The sequence below is a fragment of the Sphaerodactylus townsendi genome, linkage group LG11 (assembly GCF_021028975.2).
Source record: "Sphaerodactylus townsendi isolate TG3544 linkage group LG11, MPM_Stown_v2.3, whole genome shotgun sequence".
In the NCBI taxonomy this organism is placed as follows: Eukaryota; Metazoa; Chordata; class Lepidosauria; order Squamata; family Sphaerodactylidae; genus Sphaerodactylus; species Sphaerodactylus townsendi.
The window spans coordinates 37,809,624-37,833,913 of NC_059435.1; the positions used below are offsets into that span (position 1 = coordinate 37,809,624).

Below are 24,290 nucleotides of genomic sequence, written 5' to 3' on the forward strand. Positions count from 1 at the left end.
GCCCCGGAATCCGCATGAGCTTGTCAGGGCAGCGCCTCAGCCACCGGCGAGTGCGCCGCCGCGCACGTGGGCGGCCTCCGCTTCCCTTCCAGGCCAGGCGCCTGCGTAGCAGAGGCAAGGGGAGGCGGTCGAGCTCCGCAACCAAGAAGGGGGAGGGGGCGGAGGTGCGTGTGGGAGGAGACTCGTCCTTCCCCTTTCCCCAGCTGGGCTTCCTTCCTCTTGCGGGTCGGTGGCCTCTCTGCTGGAGGGAGGGACGCGGGCGGGGAGGAGGGAGGCCGACCTACCTACCTACCTACCAACCTCTCCAGGGCCATTGCAGCAAGCACAGCAGGTAATGCCCGAAGAGCCCCAGGCATCCTCTCCCTCAGCTCGCTGACCCCCCCTTTTCTCGCTACAGCAGAGGATTGGCAACACCTACTTTGCTACCCTCTTCCCTTGTTCCCCTTCTCTCCCTCCTCTGCCCACGCCATCCTCAGCTGTCACGGCGCAACTGCGAGAAAGTGGCCGTGTGAGGCCTGTAAATGCTGCTGCTCCCCTAGAAGCAAAGCCGAGAGAGACACTTCCTGATTCTTACTGCTGTTTTGGTTCCTTGCAAAAATTAGGAGAGTTTCCAGTTATCCCCCTCCCCTTCTTCAGGTAGCAAAAGAGAACATGGTCTGCTAATGTATCCATGGACCTCGTTTTCACCATTCCCTTTCCCCTCACGTGTTAAAAGATCTTCCTTCTTGTCAAGCTTTGTGTGTGTGTGTGTGGGGGGGGGTCACATCTGTAAGTCTCGCTTTCTATTGGCCTAAAAGCCTCACTATTGGTGTTTTGGGCATTGGAGTTTCACTTTCATATTCCCGTTTGTGTTTGCTAATAGAATACCGTTTTATTTCAGCATCTGCTTACTCATCAGTTTTGTTGTTTTTAGTAAAAGCCGTTGGTTTATCGTGGGAGATCTCTCTGGTCTCGTGAGTGATTAAGAATCATTTGCTTTTGCTTGTAGAAGTGACAGTATATCAAACATAGATCCAAAGGTCTGGAACCCTGCAGTTTCTGGTACACATTCATTCATTTATTTATTTACAGTACTTATAATCTCCCATTCTCACTGGGTCTCGAAGAGGATTGTACAGAGTAAGTCAATACAATCAATAGAATGGGGCATCCAATAAATAATCAATACACTTCCACAAGCTTTTTTAGTACCTTAAAGTTTTGTGGGTTGAGACTATGGCAAGACTTGTCATGCCAGAAATGTTCCTACTAGTGCAGGGGTGGGCAATTATTTTTTCCATGGGGCCGCATAAGAAACAGAAAATATTGTGGAGGGCCGGGCCAAAACGCAGGGGGGGCGAGGCAGTTTTGAAAGCCCCGCAGAAGCCGGCAGCCAAGGCAACCGGCTTCTGCAGGGCTTTCAAAGACGCCGCGCTCCCCAGCACGGCAGGGGGGCTAGTCAGGGCCATCCGGCGGGCCGGATATGGCCTGCGGGCCGTATAATGCCCAGGTCTGTGTGTTGCTATGGCCTGGCACCTAGTTTGTTGTACATGAGTGGATTTGTAGAGGCTGGAAGCAAAAGATCTCTGTGTAACTAGCTCTTTGTGCCCAGTGGGGCTTTGGGTTCATGTTCTGGAAAAGCAGTTCTCTGTGCCACATGATAAGTTGCTTGGAAACTGAGGTGACTTTCACAAGCACTTTGTGATATGGCATTAAGCTGTGTTGTTAAAAGAAAAAACCCTGCTATCCCACTAGGGCGGCGTTCTCAAGCCCTTGAGTATGCCTAAAGTAGCTTTTTGGATCCTGGCCATGATCTTTATGAATATATACCAAAATTCTCACTTTAAAAATAATGATCCTGTGAAATTAGTATTTTTTTAACAAAAGAGAATAAGACAGTAAAAAGGAAATTGAGCACGAATACTTTTATACAAGATGAGATGCTGTTATTGGATAATTGTGTCTTTTTCTAGTTCTCATATTTGCTAGAGGTATTATACTTTTCAAACTATATTCCTTTAGTAAAACATGGTATAATGGTTGATTCTCAAGATGAACTGTATTGTTTTATTAATAGAAAGTTCATGGGTACATTCCAGGTAAAACTGATGGGGAATACAAAATGTATGATATTATTTATACAGTGGAAGTATTATTGGTGAAGACAAATCAACAGGTTGTGAAGACAGATATATGTTGTACATTAGAAAGAATGTGAGCATACATGTACAGCTTTCTGAGGCATTTTGGGAAAACATATATATCCATACTTCTCCCACTACACTTCACTCTACTATGGTTTTCTTATTTCTGCTATGTTTAGAATACTACGACAGATATATGTCTGCTTTAATGTGGAAGTTATTAGTGATTATAGGAAGCTATTGATCTCTTACAGTTTCATAGTTGGTGAACCTGTACCATAACTTAATATAAGAAATATATGTTCTGATACAAGTTTGTCGCAGCAGACTTGTTCCATTAATTTAAATGAGCTGTAAGTGGAAATAATTAAGCATGACATATGGTGCAATGATATGCTGAGTTATTCCAGACCATTTTTAGGTTGCTTAGAGTGCAATTCAGAACAGAGTTACTCCAGTCTTAAATGGGCTTAGACTGGAGTAACTCTGTTTTGGGTTGCACTGCAAATGTTATAACTTGGCATAGGGCAGTATAATTAGCAACTCCTCAAAAGATCTCTTCAGTTTGCCTTTGGAGGCTGGTGCATGTGATGGCCCTTGGTGGATTGCTCTAGGAAATGACGGATTCTGTATCATCAGTATATTGATGATCCATGATCACCAAGCTAGGGACAGACTCATCCACCTGTAGAACTTAGAATCACGAACTATATGATTTCAAACCATTTTAGTTCACCTTTTTAAAAACCCTCTTTAATCCTGGCATGTCAATAGTATGGAGTAGTCAACCATGTTGAAAGCTCCTAATAGATCCAAAATCAGGGAGACCTACATATAACTGTTTATAGAAAAATGAGTAGGTAAAGCTTCTAACACTTCTAAAACTTGATCTATCCAAGTTGAATTGTACCTGAGAAATTTTATCAGCAAGCCAATACACAAAATTATCATAGTTTATGGACAATTCTTATCACTATGGGATTCACTTCTAGGAATCATCAACCATTCATTATCTTAAGCCATTGAGTTGTACTTGATTCATCTGCAAGTTTGTTTCCTATAAAGAAAAAGTGTAAGGTTTTGTAATGCAATATGTACTGTTATGTACTCCTTCCACCCCATATCTAAAATCACGCATCCAAGCCGGGATATTTATCAATACAAAGTATATGTGAGATATATTTCTGAGTTATATTAAAGCTAACAAATATATATGGTGTGGCGTAGGATAAAATGGGCTAACAGCAAGCCCAAATAGCAAACAGTCAGTGGAAATAAGACTACTCATTTGCTCCTTGATGTCCACACCCAAGCCAGAGCTACAGTCAATGGAATTGTAAATGTGAGATATCCCTTGAATTGAGATGCTGCAACCTTCCTTCCCTTCAGCTGTTCCTAAAAGCTCCTAAGTGCTCCCATCCCTGATTTAATCTTGCTGCCTCAGCTAAATTACAATAGCCAGAGACTCGCTCTTCCGACCACCTATTCAAGGTGTTGCTAATGTAATCAAGGAAACAATTGGCTACCAACCCCTGGGTTTAGAACAATAGATAGAACTGCTGATTAGCTCAGCCCCTGCAAACCAGCACAGATGTAAATGAAACCTAATGCAATGGGTCTCCTTTTCCCGCCAAACTAGTGATCCACCCTATAAAAGTCCTGCTCACCTTAAGCTCATGGCTCATTTCTAATCTGAACCTCCCTTGGTCAAGTTGTCAACCTCCCTGTGCTGGCATAGAGTCCCTGCGTTCTACTTTGTCTGCTGAATTGAAACCATTAGGTAACTTATCACCCTGCTGCCTTCCCAATTCCCTCTCTATCATCCAAACCTATTTTTCTCACATTTTTATATCTCTAGGAACTTGTGTGTATGTGCCTCCATATCTTCCTGTATGTGTGCTTGAAACCAAATTTATATAAACATTTTAAACTCAATTTGGACTCCTTGTGTTACTCTGCGGAACGCTCCATGCTATATTTCCCCGTATATATAGTCTAAAAGATCCCCTCCCAGTCTGCCTTTCACATTGCCAAGTGAGCCACTTTCCCAAAGCATTGCCAAGCCGAGTTATTTTCACCATCGCCATTTTAAAGGTATTCGTGTTCTGTTACACTCTTAGCAGCTGGTGGAGATTTCTTAAAAATATGTTCTTCTACTGTTAAACTGGGTAACAGTACCTTGTTTCCAGAAAAGACATAGTGCAATTATTAAATATTTTTAAATCCCTTTTGAAATCAGTAGTTCAATTGCAGGATTTGTTCTGACACTATCAGTGGCATTAAATGAATTAAATCAATAGCTTCCCCTTTTTTGTCACATGAAACAACACTTTGCGCCATAAGGAAGATTTCAGGGAAGCTATTGAAGATCATCTTTCTTAATAGAGATAGCAAGTTTCAGGCACATGTACATTTGGTATTGGTGTCTACAACTTTGCCAGATTTTTAGTAGAATTTTTATACGGTAACTGTTTTAGTGAATTTCTTGGACATGAGCATAAAAAGTTCCTTGCTGGACTTAATCCAGGGTCTAGCGTCCAGCTAAGTATTTCCTGGGACCTCATAAATATGGCATAAAAACAATAGCCATCTCTTGTTTTTTGTTCTCCACATCTAGTATTCAAAATTGGTACCATTTATGGCTAATTGGAACCACATTCAGAGTCATTACACTTCAGAATACACAGATACAGAAGATAAACCAACAGTGTTAGGCTGTTCAGATAACCAAAACATAGTCGCCAATCTTACCTTGATTTTCTTGAAGGAAAAAAAACTATCTCTTGTGACAGAAGTGATTGTTTATTTATGATGCATCCAATAGTGACCTTTGTAGTAGTGGGATTTCTGAAGGGCAAATACTGTGAAGATTGTAACTGTTGGAATTTTGTCAGTGTGTTCCTTTTGCTACTTTATTCTTTTTTCTTATCATGAATATATATTTGTAGATAAAAATTTCTTTACATTGGAATGGTGTTAAGTCTTTTGGAAAAATAGAAATAAGACAGAATTTATACAGGGTGACTTATTGACCATTAAATTACCAATATATTGATGACCAATAAGAGTGTATTTTAATGGATGACATCTTACAGTTAGTAGCAATGGCAATTTCAAAAATTTCAGCTTGTATTTAACTTATATTTGTTGACTATTTTATGTGATTAAAACACACATTGATGAAAATACCATTTGTATGGAAGTTTATGTGCATTTTCCTTTAATATCTCATGAGCCTCTCTACAGTTATAATAAGGCCAGAGATGTGAATTTTCTGTAAAGATTAAAATTTTCTGGAAAAACTTTCCCAAAAGTTATCCACTATCCTAAACAGATCATGATCTGATTTAGCAGGTTTATATTGATTTAATTTACTAAATAAATTTAAAAAGTAGTTTATGTTAATTTTATGTCAAGCAACAGATAACTGAACAAAAATATTTGATTAGGGAAACATGTGATGTTTAAATGTTATAATCAAACAAATTCAAAGCTTTATGGGGAAATTATTGTTGTGCATTTTTGTCCTACATCTAGCATGTGAGCGAACATTAAGTCTGTGTTGCAGATGATCCTTTGAGGTAAAACAGAAAATCCCAAGATCATCTGTTTATGTGTATCTTTGTGTGCCATTTAGCAACTTATCCAACAACCTTTGAGAGATGCTTGGGTACCATATATACTCGTGTATGTCTACTTTTTCAGCACATTTTTTATGCTGAAAAAGCCTTCCTTGGCTTATATTCAGGTCTTATACTCAAGTATATCCAGTATTTATATACAAATGTATGTGCTATAGCTGAAGCTCTGTTTGTGTAACCCAGGGTCCATTAGGGAGAGCTAAAGAGCTCAGATTTTCCATATAAGGAAGAAAAGGCTCCATTTCCTCAGAATTATTAAGAGGCCTGTAGCCAGTCAACTTCACAGAGTTCAGTTAAGAGGCCTGTAGCCAATCAACTTCACAGAGTTCAGTTGTTATAAACTGTATTTGCATATTTCAGGGCTACCCTTGAAGGCTTGACAATAAGGAGAGAGGGCTCAGCAAAGAACAGCAAAGCTGCAAGTCCATCAGCAATGCCAAAGGACACAGCTAGAGAAAATTGCAAAGGACTGAGACCCTGCTAGTCTGTTTTGCATAGCAGGCCAGAACTATTATATGTTGATTATTGTTTCTGTATTGGTTTGCCATATTTCATTGTTATACTGCACACTATTGTTTATGAAACAGAAAACAGATTTAAATTTTCTTTTGTTGTAAGTCTGGTGTATATTAATGGTCACAAGGTGAGATCACACTGGCAAAGACTTGAACTCATTTTCCATTTCTGATAATATCCCTCTTAAAATCTAAGTTGGACATTTGCACATACAGATAATGAAGAGGAATCCAGTTTTGAAGGATTTTAACTCTTGTGTTTTAGCTTGGGTGATGATTGAGCTAAGGTTTTTGTACTTTTGAAGTTATTGTTGATACCATATTGTTTTTGTTGACCCTCTTTTCCACTTACAGATCTAGTTTACTGTTTTTCTTTGAAATAAATATTCAAAAACATTTAACCCACTTATGCCTCAATTAATGTAATTTTATTGGTATTTTTATTTTTGAAATTTACCAGTAGCTGCTGCTTTGCCCACCCTAGACTTATACTCGAGTCAATAAGTTTCCCCAGTTTTTTGTGGTAAAATTAGGTGCCTCTGCTTATATTCGGGTCATCTTATACTCCAGTATATTCAGGTATTTGAAAACCCACATGGAAGAACAGTGAATTTTTTTAAAAAAACATAGCCCAAAATAGCTTTCTTTACTCAATTGAGACTGTTGTGCATCCAGAGGAACTTGCGAACCACAAGAGTGGTTTCTGAAGTTTCTAAAGTTTTGCAGTGGGTAGCATTGATTATTCATATGAGTTGAGTGCTAGCATTCATCTTTGATAATCTGTGAAAGTTGGATATCTTTGTAAGATTTCTGAATCTATGAAAAATGGAAACGTTTGTCAGGTTTTTTGATGACTACTTTCCAGTGTTTCCTTTGTCTCTTTTGCAACAACGTCTGCATATTTTCCAGTAAACCTGAAAGGAGATGTGGAAATAGAGGTGACTGTGAAGTTGGTGAGATGTGAGGTTGGTTAGAGCTGGTTTGATAGAGAACTTTTCATTGTGGTTCCCTAAAATAGTCACCATCTCTGCTTAACCTGGACTGTTAATACCTTCCAGGCCAAAATAATTTATTCTGCTCAGAGGTCAGGTGAAGTTGAATCTGGGATAAAAGACATCAGTAGAAGGCAGAATTAAATTTGTTTAATGTTATAGATATGTATTATAAAAGGATGGACACATGTCTAATGTAGACAGGCAGTACTAGCTGGAAAATATGCAACATATCTTTATAAAAAAATTGTCTGAGTAAAGAAATTGGTAACAAATTCTGTGTGGAGATTATGGATAAATGCAGATGTGTGTTAAAAAGGCATATGGTGTGGGTGTTATTTATTTTTTAAAAAAGTTAAAATACACAGGATTGTGCACCAATTAAAGCAAGACAAGTTGTAGGACAGATTATCTCTCTCCAATAAAACAAGAACATTAACAGTACAATCCTAAGCAAAGTTACTTCAGTCAAAGCCCATTGAAATCAGTGGTACTGGAATGGCGTAACTCTACCTAGTATTGCACCGTAACTGTGCAATTCAAAAGGGCTGATTTGGAAGTGGTGAAAGGGTTGTGCTGGCATCTGTGCCACCACTGCCATGCAAGGTGACATGGATGCTGGTGCAAAGAAATTTACTCCAGCAGCAGGACACTGCAGCAGAGAGACAAGAATGTGGTCTTCCGCGCCATCATTCCTGTGCCGCAGGAAGCTGTGCCTGCATTCCAGGGGGTGTTCCTGGAGGTGGAGTCAATTTTAGTCAGCTCTCAAAGGACTTTAAGCCTGGGAACACCCCTTACACCAGCAGCTGACTTGTCACAAAAAAGTGTGGTATAAATCATTTTTTCTCTTTTTTTCTCCCCCCCCCCCATGTCACCTAAAACCCCATTGGAGATGGCTCAGTACACTGTTGTGGCACCATTCCCAGCCGCTGCTCTACCCCCCCTCCTTTGGATTGAGCTGTCAATGTAGCAATCAACTTATTTGAGTTTAAGGAAAAGGTGTTCAGTTGTGATGCACTAGAAGTGTTGCTTTTTTACATACTTTTCGTACCCCACATTTTAAATGTATAAAAGGTAATTTTGGACAAAGTTGTATCTCTAGATCATATCTATTGTTATGGAAGGAATCTTTTGGAAGACTAACAGTGCAATCCTTAATAGAATTATAGAATTATTTCCAAACCCAGTGTCTTCTCTCTTGAACTTTAGAGAACTGCACAACCTAAATAGGTGCATATTTACACAGATATACTATGAGCAAAATATCTCATCATGCATGCACAGCTTTGTGTGGGCAGGTAACTTATATTTATGGCAGATTGATCAGATTATATATATAGTGTTTGAATTTATCATATGCATAGGAAATGTTCCTGATATTTATACTTTGTTTAGCTTAGTATGCAACAGTTAGTCCTTAGTCAGTTAGTAACTTAAAATGATAATATATTATTTTTTCCTTATATACTATCTGCTTTTACATATGTTGTAATCCTAAACTACTTTTTCTGATTAAATATGTTCAGGTAGGCTCTGCTATATAAAACAATCTCCTTCTGTTTTAGCACCATAATTTTTATGAATTCATTGTCTCTATCTCTAGTTTATTGTAGTATCAAAATGCTAATTATAGTATTGCTTTTCTTTATTGAGCCTATAGTTTTTTATTTTGTCAAAGGCTATCTTCTTCCTTTCTATAGTGCTTTTTTGGTCTTTTGACACTTTGTCATTGTTAAAGAAATAATTAATTGATGTTACAAGGTCAAACAGAATATCTGTAGATTACTCATAAGTTTTTGCTGTATGTCAATCAAAAACGTTAGTACGTTTAAACAGAATGCTTGCTGAATAAACACTTATTTCACAAAATCAGGTGTTGCAATTATGTATTCCAGACTGCTTGATATTCATTCTAGGAATGAAAATTGGTGTGTTTTCATAGTCTTGGAGGCATGAATGGCATGATTGCTGACTTCAGCAATGGACAGTCTCCATTTAAATAGGACTCCAAATTAACAAATCACTGTCATTGCAATCAATATAAATTTACTAACAGGGGACAGAGAAAGTATATTTGCATTGTGTGTCACAATTAGTATGACATGGGCTCTTTGTGATACAAAGTTTTCAAAATGATAAAATATTTTCTATATTAGCTTATTGCTGGTTGAAGTTCTTGTTTCAAATAATGCTTATTTTAAAGTTACTGTATTTCAGAAACCTCATACCGCTTTAAAAGAAGTTTGGCTTAATGGACTATAAATGTTTCTTACAGCAGATCAGTATGCTTCAACAATCCCATGGTGTTTTTTTTTCCACATATTGTTTCTCCATGGAAATTGCCACATGTGATAGGTGCTCTTCAAGGAAATGGTCTGATGTTCTTTACCCAGCTCTACACATTGTTTCAAATGCAGATACTCATCTGTGGGTCACAGTTCACATGTTGGGTGGCTCTGATATGCTGGCAGTGCAATCCTAAAAAGAATTGTACCCTAATCCCATTAACTTTTGTTAGTATAGAAGTGCATAGCTCACTTTAGGGGTGCATACAGCAGCTACGGTCATTTTCATCAGATTTCACAGGTCCCATGTAATGTTAGAATCAGCCCCTAAGGGGTTCAGAAGTGAAGGAAACTGTTTAGGCTCCTGAATATGGCTACAGGGAGCTTAAACTTTATAGGAACACCTGGGGAATGGTAAAAAAAATCAATAAGGTAATTAGAATGATTGCCAAGATTATGAATTCTGTGCTTTTCCAGAAGTGTTAATCATCTAAATACTTTGTTCCTAGACCAGATGCAGGCATATTTTTACTTCCATAGGAGGGCTGTAGAAGAAGACACTTGAAAGCAGAAATCTATTAAAGACTCCTTTCTGTACTGCAGTGTATAATCTCAGATCATAAGGGTATCTGTACGAGGCAAAAAAATTCATTAAAAAAATAAAATACCTAAATTAATAGTCTGTTTGCCTGTGCTAGGCTGGGTTATTTTTCCTGCAGTATTCAGTTGTAAAACACTGTCAGTCTTTTACATGGTCAGTGTGAATGAAGCAGTCATTGAGCTGATATGTCTGTGGCGTACTCAAAGAAATTCAGTAAGGCTTATTCCATGTAGAATTTTGCTGAATAACTAACTCTGAGAGTCTCATCACCCTTGCCTATTGTCCTGACCTCTACAATTATAAATTCTAAAACATATTTGAGAATCTTCCCTTATTCACCCAAGGAAGTGTAAAGAAGCAAATGTTGTGGCTGTTGAACATTCAAACAAGAGTAGAACAAAGCAAATATTATGGAAAGAAAAAGTTTTTGTTGATCAAGCAAAATAGAATAGAATTGAGCCAAACAGTATCAAGACTTCAAAAACTAGAAATAAGTATAATGACTATTTTTCAGGTGATTGGAATTCATCTTCACTATTTGTCCACCTCTTTCATCATCTGTGCCTCTTGTTTCTAAATGTAGGGAAGAAGACAAAGCTAAACCATGGAGTATTGCTTGACAACTTTAATTTTTAGATTTGATTGGGCAGTATAGATTGTTGTGAAATTAATGGAGTCATGGACTTTATCTGCATTATTTGCTCAAGGAAATAAACATGAACAAAATGAGCATGCTTGCTCATGAATGCAGAAATCCAACAAGATCCAAACCAAGATCAATATAGAGTTAATATAGTGAAGGAGGGGGAAATTTTGGGTGTCATAACTGAGTGTGCCATTATGTTCCCTTTGGGTTGGGATCATTTAATTTTCATAAAAGAGCTTAGCTTGTTTAAACTAGATTTAGTTATGCGCTGGGAGGACCCCTCCATCTCTTGTTTTAATGGGAGCTGTATTTGGCTTGAGGTTTGAAAAAATGTGCAGAGAAAAATTACTGATCAGTAATGTGTTAATAATTGTTGAAAAACTGTTTATACTTTTAATGTATCTGGGAGTCCAAAAATTAGGAAGGATGGTTTCAGACATGGATCATTTAAAATCAGATTCAAATTCCTCCATAGTCTAACTCAATGAATCTGTTTTGATTCATTTCATCAATTCCCTTTTCCATACTTCAAGGCTCATCAGTAGTAGTTCTGATAACAATGCAGAGAGGTTCCTGTTATGCATACTCTCAATATGAGTTCAAGACCACTAGGAACAATGAGGACTGGGGTTCCCATAAGCCCTGGTGTCAATTTGAGCACTTCTTCCAAAATTACCGAATAGTCATATTGACCCTTTTCAACCTAGTTTTTTTCCCATGATTCCAAAAGTTCCCTTGTATCTTGTGCTGCAGTCTTTGTGACTCTTGTCCTAACCTGCTCCTGCTCCTGTGAGAGAAGGGCAACGGAGGCTTTTTACTTGATTGTACCAAGCATCAGAAATTATCCATAGAAATTGTTTACGTGGAGATAGTTCTTTTGCTCTGACAGCTAGAACCAACTTACTACTTACACTGTGTGCCAGAGGAGATGATTGTTTTATTGATGAATATGGAAAACGTGAAAAGTCCAGCGCTTTGTTCCATTCTTCTAATTTACGACACCAATAATAATGGATGATGGATGAGATATCCAAACATTAATAAATAATCTTAAAAGGTGTACTAAATCAAAAAGGAAGAGACCAAGAAACAATCTTATGTAATGTTTCAAGAAGGGTAAGCTAATTCTGGTATCATAATTCTAGTATAAGGAACCAACAACCCATTTAAAGGAAATGTGCTGCCAATAGGACAAGACTGTAGTAATACTGACACCTTTTCTTACCTTTTAAAGAGAAATGTTTGCAATGGTTTTAAAACATTTTCTCCATAAATATAAAGTTTCAAGAACCGGATACTATTTTTGGAAAAGAATTCTTAGAAGTATCATGGAATAACTATCATATAATAAAAACAAAGTTTAATTTTGAAATACCTTTTTCAATTCTTATATGTTTAATTTAAATAACTGCCTGGAATGATGCTTGTTTAATAGATATTTTCTTCCACCCCCTTATTGTTACAGTCCTTTATGTTCTCTTGAAGAGCCACTTCAGGAGTGGGGGTGGGCATGGCTTGTGAATAATAAGGGAAAGAATGTAGAGGCTAGAGATTTTGGGGGGAAATTTCTGCTTATCTTTTCGTTTAAAAAGAGATTCTTTGCACTTACAGAAGATAAAGTTTGGAAGTTTACAGTGCTTCAAGAATTACATCCAGCACTTTCCGCATGGACTGTACCACTGAATGGATAATGGGCAAATGTTTAAAAGTCCCTGTATAGAAACAAGTTTCCCTCCAAAGAAAACAGCCACTTCACTAACTTGTTTAGTTTTTGTGAAGTGTGAAGTGGTATGGTATAAGATGGCAGAAACAATGTACTATTTCCGTTCTTTTCTTTTTGCTGTTTATTTAGAATATTTCTGTTCTGCCTTCTTAAAGGTTTGTTCAAGACAATTTACAATTAAACAGTGTCACAATATACAACAAACCATTAAAAACAAGCCATCTGACAGCATAAAAATTAGGCCATTGCTTTCACATCCTTCATGTGAGCTCCCAAAGGCACCTGGTGGGCCACTGTGAGTAGCAGAATGCTGGACTAGATGGACTCTGGTCTGATCCAGCAGGCTAGTTCTTATGTTCTTATGTTCTTATCCATAGAACAGAGACAAACCATTAAAATGCCGGTAAGCTAAAATCCATAAATAAATCCCTGGGGAAAAAGATGTGTTTAGGTCTGTAGCCTAAAGAAGGCACCAGGTGAGCCTCAAGGGAGACTGTGTTCCAGCGACAAGGTGCAACTGCAGAAGATGTGTTGTGTCTTAACCGGCAGGGTTAACAGTAGGGGAGGCCATTTGAAATAAAATATAAGAGGGGAGGAAATGTGATCAGTCTTTAGGTCATTTGAGTTAAAGCTCCATATAATGTGTTAATTTATACTCTTGCCTTTGCTTTTTTGCTTGTTTAAAGCTAGCCCTCATTGAAATAAATGTGTTTTGGCCACACTTCAAAAGCTAGGTCATCATACCTTAACGCTGTTTTAAGGGACTTTGTTGTGTTCTGTTTTATGTGTGACTTGTGAGTTTTTACATTACAATGATACAAATGCTATATTCCCTAATAATTCTCTGAAGTCTGTCAGGTAGAAAGGGTCACATTTAAGTATAAAGAATAGATCCTTTGAAGATTCTTAATTCCAGAAGAAAGTGTACTTGGGCTGTAAGGGAAGAACCTGCATCCATAGTGCTAGTGGGAGGTCTAGCCCAGGGGCTGTGCCGTGCCAGGGGAAGATGACACCCAGCTTAGATGAACCAGACCCAGCATCCAGATGGCTAAGCCTGGTCCCAGCAGAGCTTCAGGAGGTCCTCAGCCAACCCATGTGAAGTGTGGGGCTGGCTGGTTATTTTTCCCTTCTTCCTTCCCTCCTTTGTGTGAGCAAGGCCTAGGCAGGCTGGGAGGTTAGACCCTTGCTGAGAGTGGTCTTTTTTCTTTTCCAATCCACCCCCGGTTGTATTTCAGAGAGAAGTTGTATTTTCTCATAACTCGAGAGAGACAGAGACAGAGAGATTGATTTCTCGATTATTTCAGTGCAGCATCTTTTAAATACCGTAGTTGGGTAACAGAGGCCACTTTAAGTTCACTATTTTCTTTTTATTGATTGATTTGACTTGTATGCTACCCTACCCCTTATGGGCTCAGCATGGCTTCGAACATATAATGCAGTCAGTAAACACAATAATATACAATAAAACTCAACTTTAAAACAATCAAAACTAAATAAAGAATGGCGGCTTAAATATTCAACTAATTTCCTATGCTAATAACATAAGAAATTTGGAAAAGGAGAGGAAGATGGGTGGGAGAGAGGTAGGCAATTTAAGTGGTATAAAGCTGTAGTTGCCTCAATCATAAGTCTGGTGGAATAGCTCTGTCTTAGAGACCCTACTGTTACTCGAAATGATGGGGGTCTATCCCTATAAGAGTTGGGGAATTACCAAGAGCAGACTTTTTGTTTAGAGAGGGGTTGGGCAAGCTCAGAATCTTTGTTATTAACTTTTATGGAGTGGTGCCCTTGCAAGAAATTTGCAGGAGAGGGAGGTAAAATATACCAATTTTTATTTAGAAGAAAATAATAAAAATACAAGCATGCAATAATCAAAGCAGCAGAACACATATTCCCAAAATGTATATAGAGTTGAGGGTATAGGTTTGGAGATAGAATTAGGAGTTGTGGGGATTTGGTTTATAGTAACCTAATCCTGGAGAGGCTTTTGTCTGATGAACAGAGCTAAGAAACCTGTGCTAGCTCTGGTAGAAGAAGAAACAGCATATTGGGGACAATATCAACAAAGAGGTATCCAGAGATATTGAACACTGACTACTGGGAGAAGAGACTATTTATAGGGAGAAATGGACCCTCCGGTTTGTGCAGAACAACCCTTAATCATCCAAGACAAAGAGAAGCCTTGCCTTTCTGGGGAAAGACGAGAAAAGTGATCAATTTGAGCAGCGCTGCTCAAGTTGCTGGGTGAAGTATTTAAAATTACTTTTTGGCACATGGCGTTAATGGGCTAAACCAGGGAATGCCCAGAGCTGATTCAGTTGCAACTGCAAAACAATGGAAATTTAAATAAGGTGGTCTTTGGAGAGAAGTTAGCCAGAGAAAGAAGTTAAAATTAGTGTGGTTCTGGCATGGACACTTGGAGCAATCATATTAGCATGTTCTTTGTCTTAGCAAGGCAGATGGTCCAGGGCTAGAGGTGGAAGTGGGTTTCCACAGCAGAAGATATTGTTTCACCTAAATCCCTTTAGGAAGTGTGTGAGGCAGGTATTTTGCAAGGCAGATATGGGTGAAGGCAAGACCATACAAGATTTTCTGCCCTTGTGGGTACACTAGCCAATGCAGAGAATGAGCTTCGTATCTTGGCATTGCACTGCTAGGCACTCCAAGCGTTGGCAGGAAGGGTCAAGCTGGAAATAGGGCTCCTGCAACCTACCATGGATCATTTTGGCAGCGGTATGGAATTGCAACAAGTCTTGCAATACCTAGGTCTCATTACCAAGTTGGTGCCAGGGCCATAAAAGCTCTGGCCCTCGTCAAGGCCAGCCAGATATCTCTTGCCAGGGATCATCAGCAGATTGTTTTCCACTGAATGCAGGGGGTGTACAGGATGAGGAGACATGCCATTCAATTCAACCAAGCATGTTTAGGTAAAGACATATATGGATGGTGAAGAGGTCTTCTCTTTCTGTTACAGTCCTCTTGCAAGAGGTTCATATGTGATCAAAGATGCTCTGGAGCACTTTAATAATAGCAGTTTGCTGTGAGCTTTGCAAGTCTTTACTAGGCAATTGGTATTATGGTATGTTATTTTTGTATGGTATTACAGACATTTTAAGGTATTTCAAAACATCCCTTCAAAATCAAGAACTAGTTTAGAAGCAACAATTGCCCATAATATTGTGCAAAGGAGGGGAAAAAACTGTAGGGTAAGACCATAATTGATGTAGGATTCCCATTGGACTATCAATATGGTGCAGTGAAATAAATCCCAATATAGCATGATTTGTATCACTCACTGATTTACCCTGCTTGGTTATCACTGTTGTGATATGTACTTTATTGTTCAGATTATAAATTGTATGCTCTTCATTGAGACAAACTTGGTAACCCCTGTATACTTCCAAGGACTATGTGCTTTCAGTATTGAGGACAGGATTTAGAAGTCAGCCAAATATTTTGTCCTTCTCACATTTTGTCTCTAAATCTGAATGACTGCCAGTTTGCACAGATTGTATGTCAGTTTAAATACAACGAACAGTCATCAGTCTGCTTGAAATCATTCCACCAAAGACTTCTAAAAACTTTAGGTAGTCGGCAAATAGTAATGGTTGTTTAATGTTAAGTTTCTTTGTAGACTTATAAAACAACTATTCTTGTACTTTCAAATAAAATAGTCATCTACTAATGAATGGACTGCCATCTGTAATAAGTAAGGTTACTTTGTTTTTCCTTGTAGCAAAACTTCTGAAGGTTTGGAGAAGATAGAAAAACTACCAAGGAGAACGCTAACAATATAGTAAGTACTGCACAAAAATTAAGAATAATACAAAGAGATTTTAGTTTAGATAGGAGGCATTGTACATTTCAAGTTGGGATGCTATATATATTGCTTAGTTAAATTACACAGATTGCTTCATTCTTATGAAATGTAAAGTGTATCCTTTGCCATGTAATCAGGAATTTACCAATATCACTGAAAAATATTTCTTCATCTAACAAAGATTGATCTACTTTATGTACATTTGTTTATTTAAAACTATCAGAATTTAGAAAACCATTATAGTTTCGTAGGGTTGTCATTTGTTTTTGTGACTTATTGTTAGGTTATTTTGCAGAATTATTTATTTGCTGATTTATTTATGTATTTCATTATTTATTTATTTGATTATTTAGTAAATTATTTATCTGATGAATTATTAATACATCTTCATGACAAGCTTTAAATTATTTATAACTTAATTTTGATTTTATTGCTTTTCGACGCTGCATTGTTACTGACTAGTTTTTGTTTTTTTCTGTCTCCTTACTGGGTTCTTGAAAATTAAAGTATTAGCTTTGAGGCAAGTTTATATTCATTGCAAGCCCTTTTAGTTTGTTCCCCTGCATATGAAGTACCTTTTTTTTTGTAAGTACGCATTCTACATGGCTGTGTATAACTTGTGACTGTGTACTTACCTGTTCACATTTTTCTGGTGGTGAACCATACATACATAATAATAAATGCTGAAGTCTTCCCATGGGCATCATTTTTATAGATGGTCATTGTGCTGTCATTCAGGAACTGAAGTCATTTGTTTTTGAAGCTTCAGAGTAATTCAAGAATCTACATCTGCCTCTTAAAGATTAGTTGCAAATTTTCTGAACTTTGTACAAAATATGGGGGGAGGGACTCCACTTGGCAAATTTTGCACTATAAGATGTTCTGTTTATCTTTGCATATCCCATGAATCCTCCAGATTCCAAAAACTGACTTCAGCATTGCTCTGAATGTTAACCCTTCTTCATCTGTGTTCTACTTCCTGAAGTAAACTGATAAGGTAGCATTTTTCTGATTTTCATGCACATCCTAGCCTCTGGATACAGGGCGTAGGATATAGAAACCTTGTGCTTACATTGTGAATCCAGGTAAAGATTACATGGCGCACCCACATCCACCCCTTGGGGCTGTGTACTTAGTGAGCCTTTTTTCCTGATGTACCACTGTCTCTTAGGCCCTTTCTGCACGGGCCAAATATAGCGTCTCAGGGACGGCAAAAACGCCGTCCCTGGGAGAGCGTTTGCACAGGATGCATTGCTGCTGCGCAGCAGCGCTGTCCTGGCTTTCCCCAGATGGCATGAAGCCGCCCATGAACACCTCGCTCAATGGGCAAGGTTATTGATAAACAGCGGTTTCCCAGAGGCGCGGTTCAAACTCCATCACTGGGAAGCCACTGCTTTCCCTGTTGACTCCACTCACCTTCTTGTGCAGCGTCCCTCTGGAGGGCTGCAGAGACCCACCCACGCTGCCCTGTGACCTCTGGAGGTCACAGGGGCGAGCAACTCTCTGCAGTCCCACCGAGGGCCCTTCTGATGAAGATGGAGAGGCTTCCCTAGAGGCGCCGCCTCTCCGGCTGCAGGAGACGTTAGGGCTGAGTGCACGCTAGCTTTCAAACGGTCCCTGAGCCTTCATGCCAGTGTTGGTGCATTTCCGCACATGTGCAGAAAGGACCTTAGTGTCTAAGTGTCCACCCCTTGGGGCTGTGTACTTAGTGAGCCTATTTCCTGATGTCCCACAGTCTCTTAGTGCATAGTTCCTCATTGGGCAGTTGTTCAGTAATGGCAGTCTGCCCATAATTGCAATTTCTCCTTACTAGCAATGTATCGAATGGCCCACTCACAGGTGTGTCTCCATGCACAGGTTGAAGAAGTAGTTTTGGAGCCATGCAAAGTCTTACTGAGTGACTATGTTGATGTACATAGAGCAGAGCATAGAGAATAGAGTGAAAGATAGAAACATGACAGCACATTGGGACATGAACTTGGATACTGTGAACAACAATTGGGGGCAGTGAAGGAAAAGCCTTTAGAAGAAGAGTTTGGATTCATATGCTACCTTTCTCTCCTGTAAGGAGTCTCAAAGTGGCTTACAAACTCCTTTCCTTCCTGTCCCCACAACAGACACCTTGAGAGGTAAGTGGGGCTGAGAGAGTTTTGAGAGAACTGTGACTAGCCCAAGGTCACCCAGTAGGCTTCATATTTAATTCACCAGATTAGAGTCTGCCACTTATCTGAAGGAATGGGGAATCAAACCCAGTTCTCCAGATTAGAGTCTGCCACTCTTCATCACTATAGCACACTGGCTCTTGAAAGTTGAAGTGATCTGCTGTGGGAGTAAAAGGAGAAAAAAACCATATTTGATAACATCCCATTGCCTGAAGGGATTAACCATGGTGCTGAAGAAGGGTAATATATTTCCCATTTCCCAGTTTACCCTACCCCTCTTTTTTGCATCATGGGAAAAGGTTAGAAGTTCTATTCAAAAAAGTTAACTAACACTACAGGCTAGGTCCAGTTTTGGTTCCCTACTCTGTAGTTTCTGTTAACATTAAAAAGGGAGATAGGATTATAGATTTCCTTCTGCTGTGTCTAGTTTGACCATAAGGTATTGACTTCTTGGTAAAGAAGAGAATGTGTTTATGGGGTAGCAATCCTACTAAATAATCCTACCAACGTTACATGAGCTTGGGTTAAAACTTGAAGAAGCCAACTTCTTACCTTAACTATGAACAAATCATAGTGGTGAGTGGAATGGGTTTACATAATCATGAATGTATGCTTTTGTGTGTTCATATTATTTATGTAACTTCAGCAGCTATAAGTATTTTACAATTAACTTTTAATTTACTTTTTGATTTAGTAAGTCTGCTGATTTTCTAATTTGGTTTTTCTTTGTAGGGCAGTGAGGCATCATCTCTTTGCAACGAATAATATAATGATGAAGGCAAAGCTGTAGTTTTCCTATAAATGAGCCGTGTGCACAGCATGGCCTTTATTCTGTGCTTAGTGCTTGAAATGAATCAGTATATACTTTAAAGTTTTAACACGGCATGGAGAAGGAGGCATTGTACATTTCAAGTTGGGATGCTATTGAAATACAGTAGAAATGGCCTCTGTAGATAGGTTTCACTATAGAACTTAAATTATGCATGTGTATATCCAAATTCCTTATTTTGAAATATTGAATGTATGAATATTTAATTAGTATCTTGCTTTAGTATCTTTGCATGCTTGCCTTAAAGGAAGCTGTTTGATTTATATACATGGATAAAAACTTGTGTATAGCATGTATCAATGGCTCTTCTTTATTCTACATTAGATGAAAAGTTTTAGAAAATGATGGCTTCTTAAATCTTTGCTGAAGTTGTATACACTATGTTGATACCTTTTTGGACACTTTTTGTACTTATTATTTTGCCTTCTAGTAGAGATTTTTACAACATATATTTATAAATTAGAAATTAAACAAGTTCTTTTACATCCCCATTCATTTGCCAGTTGATTTATGAGAATAACTATTTGGATCTTCTACTATGTATTTCTTCATGAAAGAGTACTGATTTCAGATAATCTGATTTTTTGTCATGGTACTTGAATTTTGAGTTCTAGATACAACATTAGTTCCAAAATATTTATATTATTATTCAAGCAGCACTTAATTCCAGGCTAAATCTATGGAGGGATGATACACTGCACATCAAGATTTATTTTTCAAACCACCACTGCTGCCTCCTGAAGGAATCCTCAGTTTAAGCAGCATATTGGGGTGCCAAAGAAGGGACATCTGTTAGGGCAGAACAACATATTTCCCTACCCCAGCTATTTATCTGGAATTAGTCTTGCACTTTTCTGGCAGGATCACTCTTTCTCCTAGAAGCTTTATTCTAATGTTACTAGTTAAATATATATTTTACAATACTAGAAATAATCTTACATTTTTACTTTTGGAGATTTGTGTGTTTCATTGTAATGATGAAGCTGTCCATCTTAACTTATTTGTGCTGCATGCCTAAGAGCTGCAGAAGCTTCTTCTGGGCCATTGTGGCAACTGGGTCATGGGCAACTGGGTCACGGGTCACTAGTAATTGCAAAACATTGGAGCAGATCACTGGAGAAAAGAACTTGAGTCCAGAGTTGGACAATAGTAGTTTTTCATATGATAATTACATGTGTGTTTTATTTCTTATGGTTTAAATGTAAACTGTAATTTTGCAATCTGCAGTGTTCAACAGCTGAGAAATCTAAAAGGGTACTGTTTTCCAACTCTGAAAGAGCAACATACATTTGCATACTTGTTTAATAAAATCTTTCAGCCTTCCACCTAGTTGGAAGGTCTGCAAGTCATTATGAGACAGTTGTCATTCGTCTTTGATTTGTTCCTGAAACCACCAGAATATTTTAATGGGTTTTGAGAAATAAATATCATCTAGGAAATCAGTATTTTTATGTAAATTGTAGTAACAATAAATACTTGGAATTGGGATTAGACAAAAAACATTTTCGTGTAAATTTCAGATTCAGGTTTATTATGACTGAATTTTTTTGGCAAAGCTGAAAAAACCTAAATACCGATACCAGTAAACGGTGTGGGGTTTTTTGGCTTTTTGAAAAAAATCAGCTTTATTGTAGTTTATGGGAAATTTTCAAATACCTGGAGTACAGGCACCAAAATTGCAGTGTGACTGTCCTTAGTACAACCCCCAAGTTTGATAAAGTTTGGTTCAGGAGATCCAATTTTGTGGGCTCCCATCTTCTATTGTTTTTGAAAACCCTTCAATAGTTTTGGGAAAACACACATACGCAACACCAAATGTGAAAAATGTACAAACAGAACACTAAAGCAACTTTAAACAAACCAGGAATCAAACTAGGCCTCAGTAGGGCCTTGGCCCTGGGGCACTGTCTCTGTGTCCCCCACCACAGGCATTTAATTCACAGCAACCAAAAATAAAATAGACCAAATTATTTGTAAAATAAACCAGTTATATCAAGCCCTTCAATGTCTTCTTCACCAGGTAGGCCTCTGAAGTTCCACACAGGCAGGTTCTCCAAATAGTAACTGAGAGAGATCAGCTCAACAGCCTAAAGTGCCAAAGCTCTTCTGTGAATGTCTGTCTGTCTCAGACTGCTCACTGGAAGAAAATGGGGTGTGCCCCTTACAGCCTTTGTCCAGGCACAGAATTTTTTTAAGTAATCCAGGGGGAAAAATCTGTTGTGATTGTACAAAGAACAGTGTTTTCCCTATCCTGAAACCCTATTGACCACTCTGTTTTCCACCGCTGCACCCTCGCCAATCCAGACAATTGAACTGCCATGCAACTACAAAATGCATGGCTGCCATTGGCCAAAGATAGAAGCTCTAGGAATCTTTCTCATATGTCCCCCAGAATGCTTCCCTATTGCCTGGAAATCATAGAGCAGGTCAGGAAGAGGGCAGGGGACTCTGCTGCTGCCCGTGTTATTCACTTCTTAAGCTATCTGGGGGAAGGGGCTTTTGCTACCTCTGCAGAGGCTCCCTGGAAGCTCAGCAGAGACCTAGCCAAGGTAAGCGGGGGGGGGGGGTCATCTTCGCAATTGGGCTTCCCATGTTTTTCTGAATTTTTACAGATTTTTCCCCAAGTTTGGGAATCTGACTGTGGGAATACCTGATAAACTGATAAAAGCTGTATCTCTATTCAGCTTTATCAACCTTTTGGGGTTTTGGCTCTGTTTATGAGGCCATTTTTTCAGCTGAAAAAAAACCTGGAAAAGTCCCTGTGGCTCCCCCCCCCCCGCCCGTTTTGGTCATGTGGATTGGCCAAAAGTATGAACAGGCCATAATCTGGACAAATCAGTCTTATACCCAGATATGAAGCCAGTTTTTAATTACAGGTTGAAGGATCTGGATGCCTGCAACTTCCTGCCCAGTTCATCTTCCCCACACCCTCTGGCCTTCATAATATTTCTACCATTCACTCTGTGCTGCTGTTTTTTTTAACTGCCCATTTGAAGTGGCTGCTGCCCAGAAATCCACATCTGTGTTCTCTGTTCAGCTATTAACTTTTGTAAGAGGTGGTGGTATTTAATACTACTTTTATTTTAACTGGCACTGGTATTCTTGAGGTAATAGTAACTTTTATCTCAATGGTTTGTGAAGTAGTTTATTCTTCAAACTTAACATTTAAGCCAGTACTGCACAGAGGTGGCTTTTCTGACACTGCTTGACATGACTGTCTTTGAAAAGTTACATTACAGTAATGTCTGCTTCATGAAATTTTATTAGAACTGGGCTGAACTTCAGTAATTAACGGCAGTAATTTTATTCCCACAGTGGCATGCTTGAATTTTTAATGTCTTTTGAGGTTACATTCCCCTCCCCATTTATTTTGTGTTCTGTGCTTTAAAAAAATGTTGAACAGTCATATTTGCTCTACCAAGTTTTGGTAATTGTGCTTGGACTGGAGTAACTCTGTTTAGGATTGCACTGTAAGGCTGCAGTCCCAAAGGCACTTTCTTGCATGTATGTCTCACTGATTAACGTGGGACGTACTTTTCAGTTGTCCTGCTTAGGATTTCTTTCTAAAATACCTACCATTTTTAGACACTACTTAAGGGACAGGCCCAGCGACTTAACAGTCTTTAAGGCTGAACTTTCAGAAAGAGGAGAGAAAAGAAAGATTTGAGTATGATAAAGTAAAAAGATAGTTTTAAACTTCAAAATGTTGTAATAGAAAGAAGCAAGTGGTAAAAAAAATATAGTCCTTGGAACACCCAGGGAGATGTACTGCTATGAAGGGGGTATAAAGGAAAAGGACACTAAAGCAAGCATGAAGAGAGGGATGAGTATCTAATAGGTGTGGGATTCATATTTTTGCAGATAATCACTAAGATTACAAAACTGAAAAGGCTCTATATAATTGGGAATATTGAACAAAATGAGCCTTAATGATTCAGTAAGATTGCTTGTAAAGAAATAAAAACAGTTCTGGGTTATTTTTCAGAAATAGAAACTTTTCAGTCATGTGTCATGGTGTACAGGTAGTGCGCCATGAGTTGAAATGTGAAATGGAATTCTTCTTCCAAAGAGAAAAGACCCGTCTCCCTGAGGCAGAAAAAGTGTTAATTAGGCCATTATGCTTTGCCGAAAGACAAACATTGAACAATGTTCATTTGGTCAAGTGAAAGGTCAGTACATTTTGATTTTGTAATATCTGTCATTCTTTCATGAGGATGCTGTCTCAATAAACCTTTTGTCATTTAACCTGTTGGTGCTGGAAATGCTAAAAGGACTGTGAAAGTTGTGTTGCATTCTTTTAGGTGCCTGTCCTAACATGAAGTGAGAGATTGTCTCTGAACAGCTGTTTATTTTGGTGAAAACAGAGAGACCAAATTAACAGACCATGGGCTTCAACAGACTTGTCCCATTTTTAGTTGCCAGTCCTATCTCTAACAATAGACAAAGTATAATTGCTAGTATTCTGAAAGGATCTAGGAATAATACATTTAAGATGGTAGAATAAGGAAGGAAAGAGTGCCAGTGTAGAAAAGAGTCTTGCCAATCTAAGGCCGTTTCCACACGGCCACGCTGGGGTTTGGGGTTGAATTGTACGCTTGGCGCCGACTGGCAGCCCCGAAGGACTAATTCACCTGCGAGCGGTCCGGTAACAAATCAGGAAAGGCGGCACCGGAGCGCTGTTGTCCGAACGACCTACCTTCTCTGCGACCGTCCGGTCCATCGCCGAGGCCAGGGGACATGCCCCCCCTGCCCTGCGTGACCACTCCAGAGTCGCAGGGCAGGGGGGCATGTCCCCAGGCCTCGGCGACGCACCGGATGGTCATAGAGAAGGTAGGTCGATTGGGCAAAGGGGGGGAGGGATGGCGCCTTCCAGCCACTGCCGTTCGCATGGCAGCGGCTGGAAGCCGCCATTTTCCAACAACCTCGCTTTGGAAGCAAGGTGGGAAAATGGCG

The 24,290-nt window shown here is 38.9% G+C and overlaps 1 protein-coding gene across 2 annotated transcripts in view; it reads left to right on the top strand.

Moving 5' to 3' along the window:
• The first annotated feature begins 208 nt into the window (after window positions 1-208).
• TBC1D5 (TBC1 domain family member 5) overlaps window positions 209-24,290 on the top strand; it is a 336,693-nt gene continuing 312,611 nt past the window's right edge. For both annotated transcript variants that reach the window (XM_048510711.1, XM_048510712.1), the window contains exons 1-2: window positions 209-331; window positions 16,263-16,322. The gene's annotated coding sequence lies outside the window, so the exon portion shown is untranslated. The remainder of the gene's footprint in view (window positions 332-16,262; window positions 16,323-24,290) is intronic.